We start from the raw sequence: 14901 nt of genomic DNA on the forward strand, positions 1-14901 counted from the left end.
GACCAAGTCGCCTCATTGACACATGCTTGCCCGCTTGACATTTCTCGGAAGCATTGAATTTAAAGGGCCGGCCCGACATTTTGTTAAATGATCTGATTATTATGTTAATATTGTGCAACGGATAACGTGGGGGAGGGCTCAATCAACCAAGTGGGCAAGTCAGTAAAGGCCACGCTCTATCATGATCTATAAGGACCCCACTTTGTTGGTAACCTTGCTCTCTACACAGGACTGAGGTTTGTAATGACCACTAAATCCATGACATCCAGTTTATAGGTCACTTATTGATCCCAGAAGTTTTACAAACTTAATGACATTTATTATCTATATTCCCCAAAACTTTACAAATTTAATAATTGCCGCAAACAAAGTCAAATCAAATACCTTCTAGTTTTGTCTCGCACTGAAGGTGCTTAAACTAACAGGAATCTCGTTTCTACTTAAGCACTGGGAAAGAGGATGGGACTACGTTGCTCCCTTTGTGGTCCGTCTGGTGGGACAGTGATCGAAATTCACACTCAAGATTACTACTAAGACCGAATAACAGAAACTGTCTTTGGCGGAAAAACGGGGGAACAAAGCAGACACAAACATCTCCCATATTAACAAAAGAAATCAAATTCTTAAAAATAAAACATGCTGTGAAATACGGCACACGCAAATAATCACTTAACAGCACACATAAGCATCCTCACTTTAACTAATTTCCAGGAACGAACTGGTAGCTCGCTGGTAGTGCAATTCGGCACCACGTGGGTGACCGATACCAACAGCTAATTTCTTTGTACTCACCCCTTTGTTTTTGCTTTCCATACTATACAATCACTCACACGCTCAACCCATTCTTTATCAAAGTAGTTAAGACGTTCTGCTTGCAAATGGCGGTTGAAAAAGGAACAGTGAACAAAATTTATTAGATGGCCTAGAAAAGTTTTACGTCACACGCTTAGAATCTTAAGTATGTGACACAATCATCTCCTACCAGGTTTCACACGGAATCGTCATCCAAATGACTCATCGGCCCTTACGACCACGTGTTAACTAGGCGGGGCGAGGCCTCAGGTTGCTTTAACATGACAAAAAAAATGCTGCTTCTAAAAGTAAAACTATACAATTTTTTTAGAGCTATTGCTGCCCTCGCGTGCTGAAGGCACCAAGTGATTTTAGCACTATAAAGGGATAACGCGATCCCCCATGCTCGCCTCTGAAAAAGAAACCCTAACTGAAAACTTTAATTGTAAAGGCAAAATTTCTAAAAAATGAATGAATGGCCGTAACGACACGCTAACTACCTCAATCCTGAAAAAGAGCGGATTAATAACAGTGTAAAACATAATACCTCATCCCACGATGAAATTGGCGGCAAATACGGAGATTGCTCTCGATCCCGTCCGCTCAAAAAAATGGTTCAAATGGCTCTGAGCACTATGGGACTCAACTGCTGAGGTCATTAGTCCCCTAGAACTTAGAACTAGTTAAACCTAACTAATCTAAGGACATCACAAACATCCATGCCCGAGGCAGGATTCGAACCTGCGACCGTAGCGGTCCTGTGGTTCCAGACTGCAGCGCCTTTAACCGCACGGCCACTTCGGCCGGCCCCGTCCGCTCAGTTCAGCCTCTACCCCAAGAGTGATTGTATCATGGCGGCTCTCAACGGCCGTTCCCTTACATGGAGGGGAAGGGGACCTGTTACCAACCCCGGACCACACCCTGGAAAACAAGTGCATCATCTCTGTCTTTACTCCAGGCTTAGGTTGGCACTAACCAACCTACAGGGTGACCACATCTCTGCCTTGGCACTACCAGCAGACGAACTCTTAATACAAACCACAAACTTAATCAAACCAGGCAACGTAGTGGGATTAGGGAAAGTAAGTGCTTTTATGTTATTACGAATTCACCCGATATATCACACAATTTAAACTAAAAAAATGTTGAACGTGTAATGCAACAAAAAACTAGTTGTAATGAGATGGAACAAACTGTTCCCTCTCAATGGTCCAACAGATCTGTTCAATACGGTGGTCTGGCATTCATGAGCAACGACAAGATCTGTATGGCTGTCAACATTGAAGCCTCTTCTCAAGAATCTGTCGATCCCGTACAACATTTGGAGGGTACCGCTCACCATGGATTCCCACACAACATGATCACCATCTAGCGTCAGAGGATATATGCACTCGTCTGCGAACAACACGTTTCACCAGTGACGAAGTTACCAGTTGACATGGGGACGGCACAATTGAAGGCGAGCACAACATGTTGCGTCAGTAGGGATACTCTAACATCTGGGTCGCACGGTCGTTTCTGGTAGCCTGTTCGTTACAGTTTGATCTGACACAGAGTCTCCAGTGGCCTTTATGAGATTATCTTACAGATCTTCACTCGCCTTGTGTACCGACCTGTGGCCTTGTATCGTTCCACAACCCATAGATTACAGATAGAGGGATGTTGGCATCTGGAGCAGCACGATGGAAAGTCCATCCTCTTTGGATCAAACAGACCGTCCTTGCAATTTAAATTGCATTAAGATGTCGCTTTGCTTGTACTTGGTTGAACACAACATCTACAAATGACAACTGCCATCTGTGTATCTCACGAGAAAACACTGGGACACCGGCGCTCGCTTCCTTCAGAGGGGTCACCTGACACTGTAATATATGACACAGTGAATGGATGGTGAATGATATTAATTGTTGCATGCACTGAATGCGAATATCTCAAACCATACAATAACACCACAGGCACCTTAAATGTATTCCCAGTTGCGAATATGGATAACCACCAGTTATCTAAGCGAATGACGTAAATGAAAATTTGTCCCGGACTGGAATTCGGACCCGGATATCCCGCGTATCGCTTACAATTAGGATATCCGAACACGACTCACGGCCAGACCCAAACTTCCATATGTCATTAGCCGTGTGTCTCCAAACCGCAATCGTACATCCATTATGAACAAGGTTAAACTTTCAAACCGCTGTAGAAATAACACCACTGGTCAGAATGACGTCAAATTGAAACGGAACATTATCGGAGAAGGGGGAAAACGTATGGCAGAAGAAAAATAAATAGTTGAAAATGTAGCAATAGATGGCGCTGTAAGCGTCTTAATTTAATAGTGCTCGACCACAAATGACAAATGAATCATACAACAATGCCTAAGTTGTACGTTTGCCTAACTGTAGTACTCAGTGTGCATAAGTGTAGAAGTGTGATACTGTTAGTTACGTAAACCTACCCATCACGGCAAGGTCATATGACATCGGATGGGAAAAATCGGTTTTTGATTGTCCTGAGGCCAAAAACCGCCTAAAAAGCATCAATAGCTTCGGTTTTTAATTCCCTAAGGCCAGAAACCGCATAAAAGCATCAATCAAAATCAAGTCGGATTATTAATTTCCGTGTGACTGGCGCAAAACATGTTCAATATGCTGTCCATCGTTTTCTGCAACAGGTTGAAATCGAGAAACAGCATGTTCCACAACTGATCGAAGTGTTTTCGGAGTCATCTTCAGAAAATGTTGCGCAATGTGTGCCTTCAATGCTGATAAGTTTGCAATAGAAACACTGAACACAACATCTTTCAGATAGCCCCACAAACAGAAGTCACACTGATTGAGATCAGGTGATCGGCACGGCTAGGCTGTAGGGAAATGGCTGCTGATAGTTCTAGCTTTTCCGAAATGGCGCATCAGCAGCTGCTTAACTGGAGGTGCGCCCATCTTGCATAAAAATGATCCCATTCACAGATTGACGCTGTTGGAGATCTGGAATGACGTGGCTGCGCAAAAGAGACTCGTAACGCTTACCAATTGTGAGTTAACAAGCATTGCGCTCTCATTTAAATATGTGACCGAAAGAGTCAGCCTACAGGAATTGTGAAACGAACATTGTCGTCCAGGACCGCGTGCCACAAAGGGCGCAGATTCACCATGAGATGGGCAAACTCACAGGCGTCTATTGCCTATTGAGGCCTAAGCGCTGTAGTGTGCGAGTGAGACGGACGAGAACCTAAGTCATAGGGAAACCCAGTAGAAGCTGTTTGTAGGCAAGGAGACGTAGCAGTGTTAAATATGGTGGACTTAAGATCGGCCATAAAGGGAAACATTTATGGAAACTATTTAATTCTGTAATAATTCAGGAAATAAAGCCACAGTAATTTTAATCTACCATTCTTCATAAATTTTCATGGTAATTACAATAAAACTTGAATATTGTTCATATCTATAATACAAGGTGTTTATAAATGAATATCGGGGTTTTAACGCTTTATGATATTTATTATATTAAAATTACAGTTATAAATCATACGTCAAATGAAAGAGCATCTCAAACAGTTTTACCAAGAACCTTATAAGTGTTCAATGTGAGCACCATTTGTCACACGGCACACATCAAGTCTATAGCCGAGTTCTTCCCAAACGTTGATAAGTGTGTCTTCAGTGATTGTAGCAACAGCTGCTTCAATCCGGTTCCTTAATTCAGGAAGATCTGTTGGTAGCGGAGGCACGTACACACGATCCTTGATGAAGCCCCAAAGGAAAAAATCGCATGGCGTTAGGTGGGGCGAACGTGAAGGCCATGCAAAGCAAGCCCTGTCATTGAGCTCCTTGCGGCCTATCCAGCGCCTGGGTGCAGTGAGGTTCAAGACTTGATGGGTGCCGAGTGACAAATGGTGCTCACATCGAACATTTATAGGGTTCTTGGTAAAACTGTTTGAGTTGCTCTTTCATTTGAAATATCATTTATAATTGTAAGTTTAATGTGATAAATATCATAAAGCGTTAAAACCCCGATATTCATTTATAAACACCCTGCAGTTTAGGATTTACTCTTAGAGTGAAATTAACAAGTTTTGTAACGAAGACCTGAATGCTAAAATCTGAACGCTTTATTCGATCTTAACGATCGACATTCCATATAGAAGCGCATCATTGACGTGAAAAATGTTGTAAATATCAACTCTGTAACTTTATTTGTCTAAAAGATGTAATTTTAAATCATCAGTATTTTCAATTAAGCATCAGATCAACATTTCCTTCACACAAAACATATCGAACGATGACAGCATGACACCTTATGAATCATTAGGTAATAGAATATTTGTTGTTAAGTTTAATGCATAATACTTACTTTTGTTCTTTATTTATTTATCAGAAAGCACATTGGTTCAAGGCTACTGATCGTGACATTTAAAGTTAAGAAGGAAATTGTATTGGTTTTATCTAAAAGAATTTAACGTTTATTATGTTGTTGTTGTTGTGGTCTTCAGTCCTGAGACTGGTTTTGATGCAGCTCTCCATGCTACTCTATCCTGTGCAAGCTTCTTTATCTCCCAGTACTTACTGCAACCTACATCCTTCTGAATCTGCTTAGTGTATTCATCTCTTGGTCTCCCTCTACGATTTTTCCCTCCACGCTGCCCTCCAATGCTAAATTTGTGATCTCTTGATGCCTCAGAACATGTCCTACCAACCGGTCCCTTCTTCTTGTCAAGTTGTGCCACAAACTCCTCTTCTCTCCAATTCTATTCAATACCTCCTCATTAGTTACGTGCTGTACCCATCTAATCTTCAGCATTTTTCTGTAGCACCACATTTCGAAAGCTTCTATTCTCTTCTTGTCCAAACTATTTATCGTCCATGTTTCACTTCCATACATGGCTACACTCCATACAAATACTTTCGGAAACGACTTCCTGACACCTAAATCTATACTCGATGTTATCAAATTACTCTTCTTCAGAAACTCTTTCCTCGCCATTGCCCGTCTATATTTTATATCCTCTCTACTTCGATCATCATTAGTCATTTTGCTCCTCAAATAGCAAAACTCATTTACTACTTTAAGTGTCTCATTTCCTAATCTAATTCCCTCAGCATCTCCCTACTTAATTCGACTACATTCCATTATCCTCGTTTTGCCTTTGTTGATGTTCATTTCATATCCTCCTTTCAAGACACTGTCCACTCCGTTCAACTGCTCTTCCAAGTCCGTTGCTGTCTCTGACAAAATTACAATGCAATCGGCGAACCTCAAAGTTTTTATTTAATGGATATTATTGTTACTTTACTTAGAACGTGAAAGTGGTCAAGCTTTGGTTATTTAAATACGTAAAAATGTAAAATAATGTAGAATAACCTGTAGTCAATCCGATGGACGGCTTCAGGAGAGGGAATTCCGCTCATCAGTTGGGCGAGGATATTCGGTGCGCGGGAAACGCGGCCGGGGACGGGCAGATGGGGTGCTGGTGCAGACGCGAAGGCGGACAGTTCGGCTGGAGACACCAAAGAGGTAAAGTTTGGATGCAGACGCGTAAGCGGACGGTCGGTCTTTAGGCAGCTATAAAGTGAAACGACTTAGAAAATTTCACGTTATGTGGTATCGCGGGACTTAGTCTCTGAGCGGTGAGCAGCCGCGCGCCTCTGCGAATTCTAACATTTCGCGTAGATAACGAGGTGGAGTATTGGACTTGTATTTCGCATTGAGATTGTGAATGATCGAACTGTGTCAAATGGATATGCGCTCGAGTGTAACTAACTCAAAATACGATCACTTTCGCTATTAGTTTGCTTTCTGAATAAACATTATTCTAACCAAATCGCAAGTGAATGGCCTACATCATTTATGGGTCGTTAATTTAGTTCCCGAAATTATTATTACTGTTATTATATGTTATATTAACTTTGTATTTCGCATACTTTCCATAAGCCTGAGAATTTAACCAAACGGTCACAAGTGTCAAATTTAGGGCGTGTAATGCGACAGGTGCAGTTCAAACCCTAGAGGAGTTTGAGCCAAGACATTTCGATGAAGGGAACCACATTTGAGACAGAACACCTTTGGTATGTTAACTCGCACAGTGACTGTACAGGTAACAGGATCGGAAGCACCTGTCTCTCCCTATGATAAATGATGCCGTAAACCCACACCACACAGTGACCTTTCCAGGATGAAGTGATACTGGTTGATTTGCATATGGATTTTCCATTGCCCATATTCGACAATTCTGTGTATTGACATATCCTGTAATATGAAAGAGGGCTTCGTCTGTCCACAAAAATTTCCACTGCAAATCAATGTCCACTTCCATGCGAGAAAGAAATTCTAAAGCAAAGGTCTCTCTCGCTGGCAGGTCAACAGGACGCAATTTGTGCACATGAATAATTTTGAATGGATAGCAAAGAAGGGTGTTTCGTAGGATATTACGCACCGTGCTCGCGGGTATGTCCAATATCGGGCAATTCTCTGTGCACTACACGTTTGCACACCACCATTCGTATCCTACTGCATTGCTGTGGCCACTGCTACCACTGACGTCGAATCAATTCATTTTCTTCCTCCACCAGGTTGCACCCCAAAAGAACCCGTCTTTTCGAATTTCCGAATCATTTTCTCCAGACTCGCGGCAGTCATCGGAGCAACACCTTTTTTCAAACACTTCAGTGTTCGGAACTTCTACAGAGCGACTTGCGCCCAGTATCATTCTTGTAATACAGATTTACAAGCAGAGCGCGATCGTGCATTGAGACAGTCATGGCGAACGTGAAAGCAAGAAAAGCCGTGTGTCCGGCGTGTTTGTACAAACTGCAATAGGTCTTGAGCATGACAGGTGTTTTCATCTACGTATTCTGACACTTACAAGGCCACCTATTGATCAATTTTCACTATATTCTCATTCATCTGCCATACGTTTTTCCTCTTCATCGATAATATTACGTTGCAATTTGGCGTCATTCTGACCAGTGGAGTTATTTGTACAGCGTTTTGAAAGTTTAACTTTAATTATAATCATCCAGTTTATTACCGTATAGGGGAGACATTTTTAACTGAAAGTCGCTTGGCCGATTGAGGCGGATATATACGACATTGTATTGCCTGTGTTATTCCGAAGTACTAACTTTCATTGTCGTCATTCAATTATACAGCTGATGGTTGTCCATATTCGAAACTGCAAATACATTTCATGTATTTCATAACATCCGTAGTAGCCGCAGTGCGGAAGTACTATGCGAAGTTCCTTCGGACATGCACACGTATCCCAAGGAACTTCGCATCGTACTTTTGAACAACACACACTACAATATTGTACCATGGGTATCGCCTGTATTAAGATAGTTTTAACGTATCAGACGTTGTCTCACGTGTTCCCCTAATTCTTTTTAACAGTATATATATCACTGTTGTGGAACTGGATACCCGTGGGGAGTGAGAGACTGATTATTTTTTGGAGCAGTACCTCGCGCTTGTTGATATATGTAGGCCTGTGACAAGAAATCTCGATTTGAGTCTAGTACACTCTGTTATTAATACATTTTCACTAAACAACATTTTTTGATGCCGAAACGCTGGAAGAAGCGAACCGAGAAGAAAAGGACGGAACTACAAACACGAGCTGGGAGACAGGAGGAGACACGTTTTTCCTACAACACAGATAACTAAAATTACAAAACGTAATACTTTCGGAATACCGCGCAAGCTCTATTGCAATAATCAATCAAACTGATGTTCTGGACATAAGTGAGACACTGTACATCGTTTGTGCTTCCGTCGCTGTTTAAATCAAACGCTTGTTCTAGAATGCTATTGCGAATGTGCATAAAACAAGTGCTACTATAGAGTGGTCGTTCATGATATTACTCAGACGAGTGATCCTCGGATAACGTCGATTCAGGAACAACTGATTGCGAACTGGCACTTCCATACCACCGTATAACACATACAGACACGACATTCAAACTCAAATTTGTTATACGCTGCGACAGTGGCGCTCCAAGCGGACAGAAAGCTACACATCTGAATATGTCGGATCAGTACAAATAAAACCAATTATATTAATTTTTAACATAGTTTTACAGGAGGGAGCGTATGTAATGCCATGCAAATCGGCAATAATTAAAAACTTACACCACATTTATCTTTCTTTAGTGCCCTAAGAACGCTGGGAGACATAAAACGGTACATTACAAGGAAGTTTATTTACGATTCTCTTGTAAGCGACAGGCGTTTAATGAAGAATATCGTTTCTAGACTGTGACCATACATTTCCAAATAACGCGACGTGTTGGATATGGCGGAAAACAATTCGGAAGCACAATTATACGGTCTAAAAAGGAAACGCACGAGAGAAAGGCTAAATATTATGCGCTTCGTCGCGGAAGTTGAAAGGTTGCCAGACCATGCGGAACTCGCGGATTATAAATGCTATAAAGAGGGACTACATGACGTTTTGGGCTGGCTTACCAAACTATATGAGGGGTTTATGACCTGTTACATGATGACGAATACGAGGCAGACGTTAGAAAATGCGAACAGTGTACAGACGTCGTGAAACGCCCTGTTTCTCGAATGTTACACGAAACAGGAAAACTGCTTGAAAAATGTACAGCAAATTTAAACATTTCCGATACTTCCTCGGTGCATTTTGTAACAATGAATGTTTCTTCAACTTCCACCAATCAAGCTTGACCCCTATTCAGGATTCTGGACACGATTCTGGGAGCAGCATTGTCAATAAATCCATATTTCTTCGCAGTTATCTGTCAGGAGGGCCAAGTACAGTATTTAATAGAAGGTATTAGGTGATGGCTGAGACGCACGCAGAAACCAAGAGATTCCTCCAATATCTTTATAACATCAAGGACCGTATAATTCAGGCCGACCTACATTACATAGAAGCCATAAAGCCCATGCGGTTGGCAACCTCAGAGGAACTCAATTATTCATTCATAGAATGCCAGCGGCGTATTCAGGCTCCCCGTCTCTTGGGGAAGAAGTAAATGGATATGTCAGAGTCTCGACGCACAAAATTTCACACTTTTCCGGATGTATGTCGCAGCTGCATAATTCACGCCAAGCATACGAGACTATTCGAAGGGCATATATTGTAGGCTTCGGAGTTTCTGAACGAGGAAGTGGACGGAACGCTTACCACGTAGAAGATACGCACTGATCTTTCCACCATCAGCGGTACTCCGACGGCAGCTGGACTCTACTCACACCCGAAACATAAACGACGAACCCTGGAAGTTATTACAGTAATAGAATCAGCCTGCCTCTTTTGTGAATCTCGCGGTCACTGGGAGCAGAACTGTAAGAAGATAGTATGTATCAGTTAACGAATAGAAAAAATGAAACTAGCAGGCAGATGTATTCTTTGTATCCAACGTGGCCTTAGAGTTTCAAATTGCAGCACGAAGGAAAAGGCTCGTTGCCCTAAGTCTAGAAAGCTGCAACATAAGTCGATTTGTTATCAAGGAAGGGGGACTAAGGCTCCTGCAGCTCGGAAAAGCATTAATCCCGTGGTAAAAACAGCTGTCGCTCCCTACGGATGCAAGTACATTCAGATGAATTACCCGTTTGTTCATTTGAATTAAAGAGTGAACTCTCACGCCACCGTAGACTTATTCGGTTTAATAGTGAAGATACTTTGGAAGAATGCTTCCGTAACACCCACTTTCAAAATCGTCATGTGATTTCACACGAACCACCTGTTCCGTAAAATGTAAACAGTTTGTCGCAGGTTCATAATATTACACTACCAGATCCAAAAACAGACTAAACGGAAGATACTTCCTTGGGGATTGTCGTAAGAGGAGATTTTAATCGCAAAATAGTGAAGGACAGTTCGCCAATACGCATCTTTGGATCTTTAGAGTTAGTTTCTTCCATATTTGGCTAGACACTTTGTATGAAAAAATCAGAAGCATGTGTGTATGCAGCTGTGGTGAATTTTGTTTGTGCTCACTGGTCTCCCCTGCCGTCGGATAACGACGCTTTTGTTTAGGAGGCTGTAGGGATTACTGCTATTAAAGATCGATCCGTTATCAACAAAGTCTTGAGTCTTCTTGAGAAGTTCAGAGCATCTTCCTGTGGCTTCACCTCCTAAAAGACGGGTTAAAACCCTTCCAAGCAACGGAATGACTGCAGAAAAACGATTCAAACACAAAGAGACAAGATTTCAACGCCAAGAAGCCTTTAAGCAAATGTACCACTGTTGCTATTGTACTCTGTCTAATATAAGTTAATTTTTATTCTTTCTTTTCATTTTTAACGTAAATATTGCTTCGTTATTTCTATAAGTACCATAAGTACTCTATTTAAAATCAGTCAATTGTTTCACATAAATATTGCTTCTTTATTTGTCTATCATAAGTGCTCATTGTATTCATATTGTCAATCAAACAGGAATTAATATTCCCCATTAACAGGAATCTCCTTAAAACCGCCTTTCTATATCTGTTGTTTTCATCCTCGTCACTACGACTACTACTACTATCTTTCTCGTAACCACTACTGCCACTTTCCATCTTTCTTTTCACTCCCTTCTCCGATACTTCCAGCCTGTTTTTCACCTTTAGCCCACAGACGCATGAGTCACGACCTTGGGCACACCTGTAAATATGTCTTCCCCGCGAATTCCAGCTTTTGTCTTCCTTCCGGCCAGCAGGTAAACGGAGCGCGCTCGGCCTACAGGCGGCCACAATGGGACGGACCGGTTCCGGCGGCGGGCTCTTTGTGGCCCACGCGAACTCGCAGTCGCTAACGGCTCACTTCGACGAGTTCTGTGACCTGTTCTGCCAATCGCAGTTCCATATTATCCTCGTCTCTGAAACTTGGTTGAAACCAAACATTTCTTCCGACGCTGTCCGAATCACTGGTTACTCTCTCCTAAGGGCAGATCGTGAAACACGACGCGGGGGTGGTGTGGGTGCCTATGTTCGCTCTGATCTGACACCTACTATACTATGCACATCGGATGCAAAGGGCGAAGGAGAAGCAGAGTTTTTGTTTTTCGAAATAAATACATCAAATCAGAAACTGCTAATTGGAGTAATCTATAAACCTCCAAACGTCGGTGCCATGTCCTCCTTTCAGTCTGCCCTGACCTCGCTCGTGACACAGTATGAACACATAATCATTATGGGCGACACAAACATCTACTTACAGTTAAAATCTCCCTCTGCAGAAAAACTATGGAGACTGTTCCACTCCAATGATATGAGTTTAACACCGCTGGACCCAACTCATCACATGCCACACAGCCATACACTCATAGATATAGCAACAAAGCGACCAGATAAAATAATTCGCGCCAATCAGATATCTGCTCCGGGACTCTCTGCTCATGACGTGATATTCTTAAATTACTCAATGCATACTACCCAAGAAAAATCTCACCTGGTAAACTACAGAAACAAAAATGTTAACCATGACGTTCTTCAAAAGGATTGCTCAGACATCCCTTGGCATGATATAAGCAATGAACCGATTTTAGACGGAAAAATTCGGGAATTATGTCGCAAAATTATTGCACTGTATGATAAACATGCTCCTCAACGCACTGTCAAAGTAAAGAGAGCTCCCGCTCCATAGCTCACCACTGCATTACGCCAGTTAATGAATAAACGTGATGCTGCACATAGGGCCTTCAAGCGTAACCCAACTCCCCAGCCGTACGAAGCTTATAGGGAACTCCTAAATAGAACCAAGCAAAGCGTGAGGAATGCCAAAATCAGACATGCCCGCTCTGTCGTATGCAGCATATCAAAACCTGCTGCACTGTGGAAAAAGCTGCACAGTTTCGGTATGGGGAAGCGAAGACCTGATGCTGTTTATCAAGCGTCTGCAGAAGAATTAAACGATTTCTTCTCAACAGCTGTAAACTGCCACGCAGCGACAAATTACCAGCCCCAAGATATCAATCTCTCGAGAGACAAGTTTTTCCTAAAACATGTAACTACCGGCACAGTACACCAGGCAATTATGAGAATCTCTTCCGAGGCAGTAGGAAATGATGGAGTGAGCACTGGCATGATTAAGAACATCGTAGACACTATTATTCCAGTTATCACAGACATCTGCAACCTGTCTCATGTCAGTAGTACATATCATACTGAATGGAAGCAAAGTTTAATTCAACCTATACCCAAGACTGACAACCCTAAGTCGCCAGGTGACTACAGGCCGATCAGCATACTACCTGCAATATCTAAAGCCCTAGAATACATCGTCCATGAACAGCTGACGGATTACCTCAAAACTCATAACATCCATGACAAATATCAGTCAGGCTTTCGAAAGCACCATAGTACAGCAACTGCATTAATCAAAGTAACTGATGACATTAAACATGCTATGGATAGACGTGAAGCTACCATCCTAACACTGCTTGACTTTAGCAAGGCTTTTGATACAGTTGACTTTGATATATTACTAATTATAATAAAACAGCTGAATTTCTCAAACACCGCAATACACTGGTTCGACAGCTACCTCAAAAACAGAAATTAACAAGTCATTTGTGGGTCGGAAAAGTCATCATGGAAAAACGTGCGCTCTGGAGTTCCCTGAGGCTCTGTTCTTGGTCCATTACTCTTCTCACTGTACATTAATGATATTTCTCAGTGATTCACTCCTGCAACTACCATCTACACTCCTGGAAATGGAAAAAAGAACACATTGACACCAGTGTGTCAGACCCACCATACTTGCTCCGGACACTGCGAGAGGGCTGTACAAGCCATGATCACACGCATGGCACAGCGGACACACCAGGAACCGCGGTGTTGGCCGTCGAATGGCGCTAGCTGCGCAGCATTTGTGCACCGCCGCCGTCAGTGTCAGCCAGATTGCCGTGGCGTACGGAGCTCCATCGCAGTCTTTAACACTGGTAGCATGCCGCTACAGCGTGGACGTGAACCGTATGTGCAGTTGACGGACTTTGAGCGAGGGCATATAGTGGGCATGCGGGAGGCCGGGTGGACGTACCGCCGAATTGCTCAACACGTGGGGCGTGAGGTCTCCACAGTACATCGATGTTGTCGCCAGTGGTCGGCGGAAGGTGCACGTGCCCGTCGACCTGGGACCGGACCGCAGCGATGCACGGATGCACGCCAAGACCGTAGGATCCTACGCAGTGCCGTAGGGGACCGCACCGCCACTTCCCAGCAAATTAGGGACACTGTTGCTCCTGGGGTATCGGCGAGGACCATTCGCAACCGTCTCCATGAAGCTGGGCTACGGTCCCGCACACCGTTAGGCCGTCTTCCGCTCACGCCCCAACATCGTGCAGCCCGCCTCCAGTGGTGTCGCGACAGGCGTGAATGGAGGGACGAATGGAGACGTGTCGTCTTCAGCGATGAGAGTCGCTTCTGCCTTAGTGCCAATGATGGTCGTATGCGTGTTTGGCGCCGTGCAGGTGAGCGCCACAATCAGGACTGCAAACGACCGAGGCACACAGGCCCAACACCCGGCAGCATGGTGTGGGGAGCGATCTCCTACACTGGCCGTACACCACTGGTGATCGTCGAGGGGACACTGAATAGTGCACGGTACATCCAAACCGTCATCGAACCCGTAGTTCTACCATTCCTAGACCGGCAAGGGAACTTGCTGTTCCAACAGGACAATGCACGTCCGCATGTATCCCGTGCCACCCAACGTGCTCTAGAAGGTGTAAATCAACTACCCTGGCCAGCAAGATCTCCGGATCTGTCCCCCATTGAGCATATTTGGGACTGGATGAAGCGTCGTCTCACGCGGTCTGCATGTCCAGCACGAACGCTGGTCCAACTGAGGCGCCAGGTGGAAATGGCATGGCAAGCCGTTCCACAGGACTACATCCAGCATCTCTACGATCGTCTCCATGGGAGAATAGCAGCCTGCATTGCTGCGAAAGGTGGATATACACTGTACTAGTGCCGACATTGTGCATGCTTTGTTGCCTGTGTCTATGTGCCTGTGGTTCTGTCAGTGTGATCATGTGATGTATCTGACCCCAGGAATGTGTCAATAAAGTTTCCCCTTCCTGGGACAATGAATTCACGGTGTTCTTATTTCAATTTCCAGGAGTGTATATGCCGACGACATCCAACTGTACATAAGTGCAAGCCC

Source organism: Schistocerca cancellata, chromosome 5, assembly GCF_023864275.1.
Source record: "Schistocerca cancellata isolate TAMUIC-IGC-003103 chromosome 5, iqSchCanc2.1, whole genome shotgun sequence".
NCBI classification, from domain to species: domain Eukaryota; kingdom Metazoa; phylum Arthropoda; class Insecta; order Orthoptera; family Acrididae; genus Schistocerca; species Schistocerca cancellata.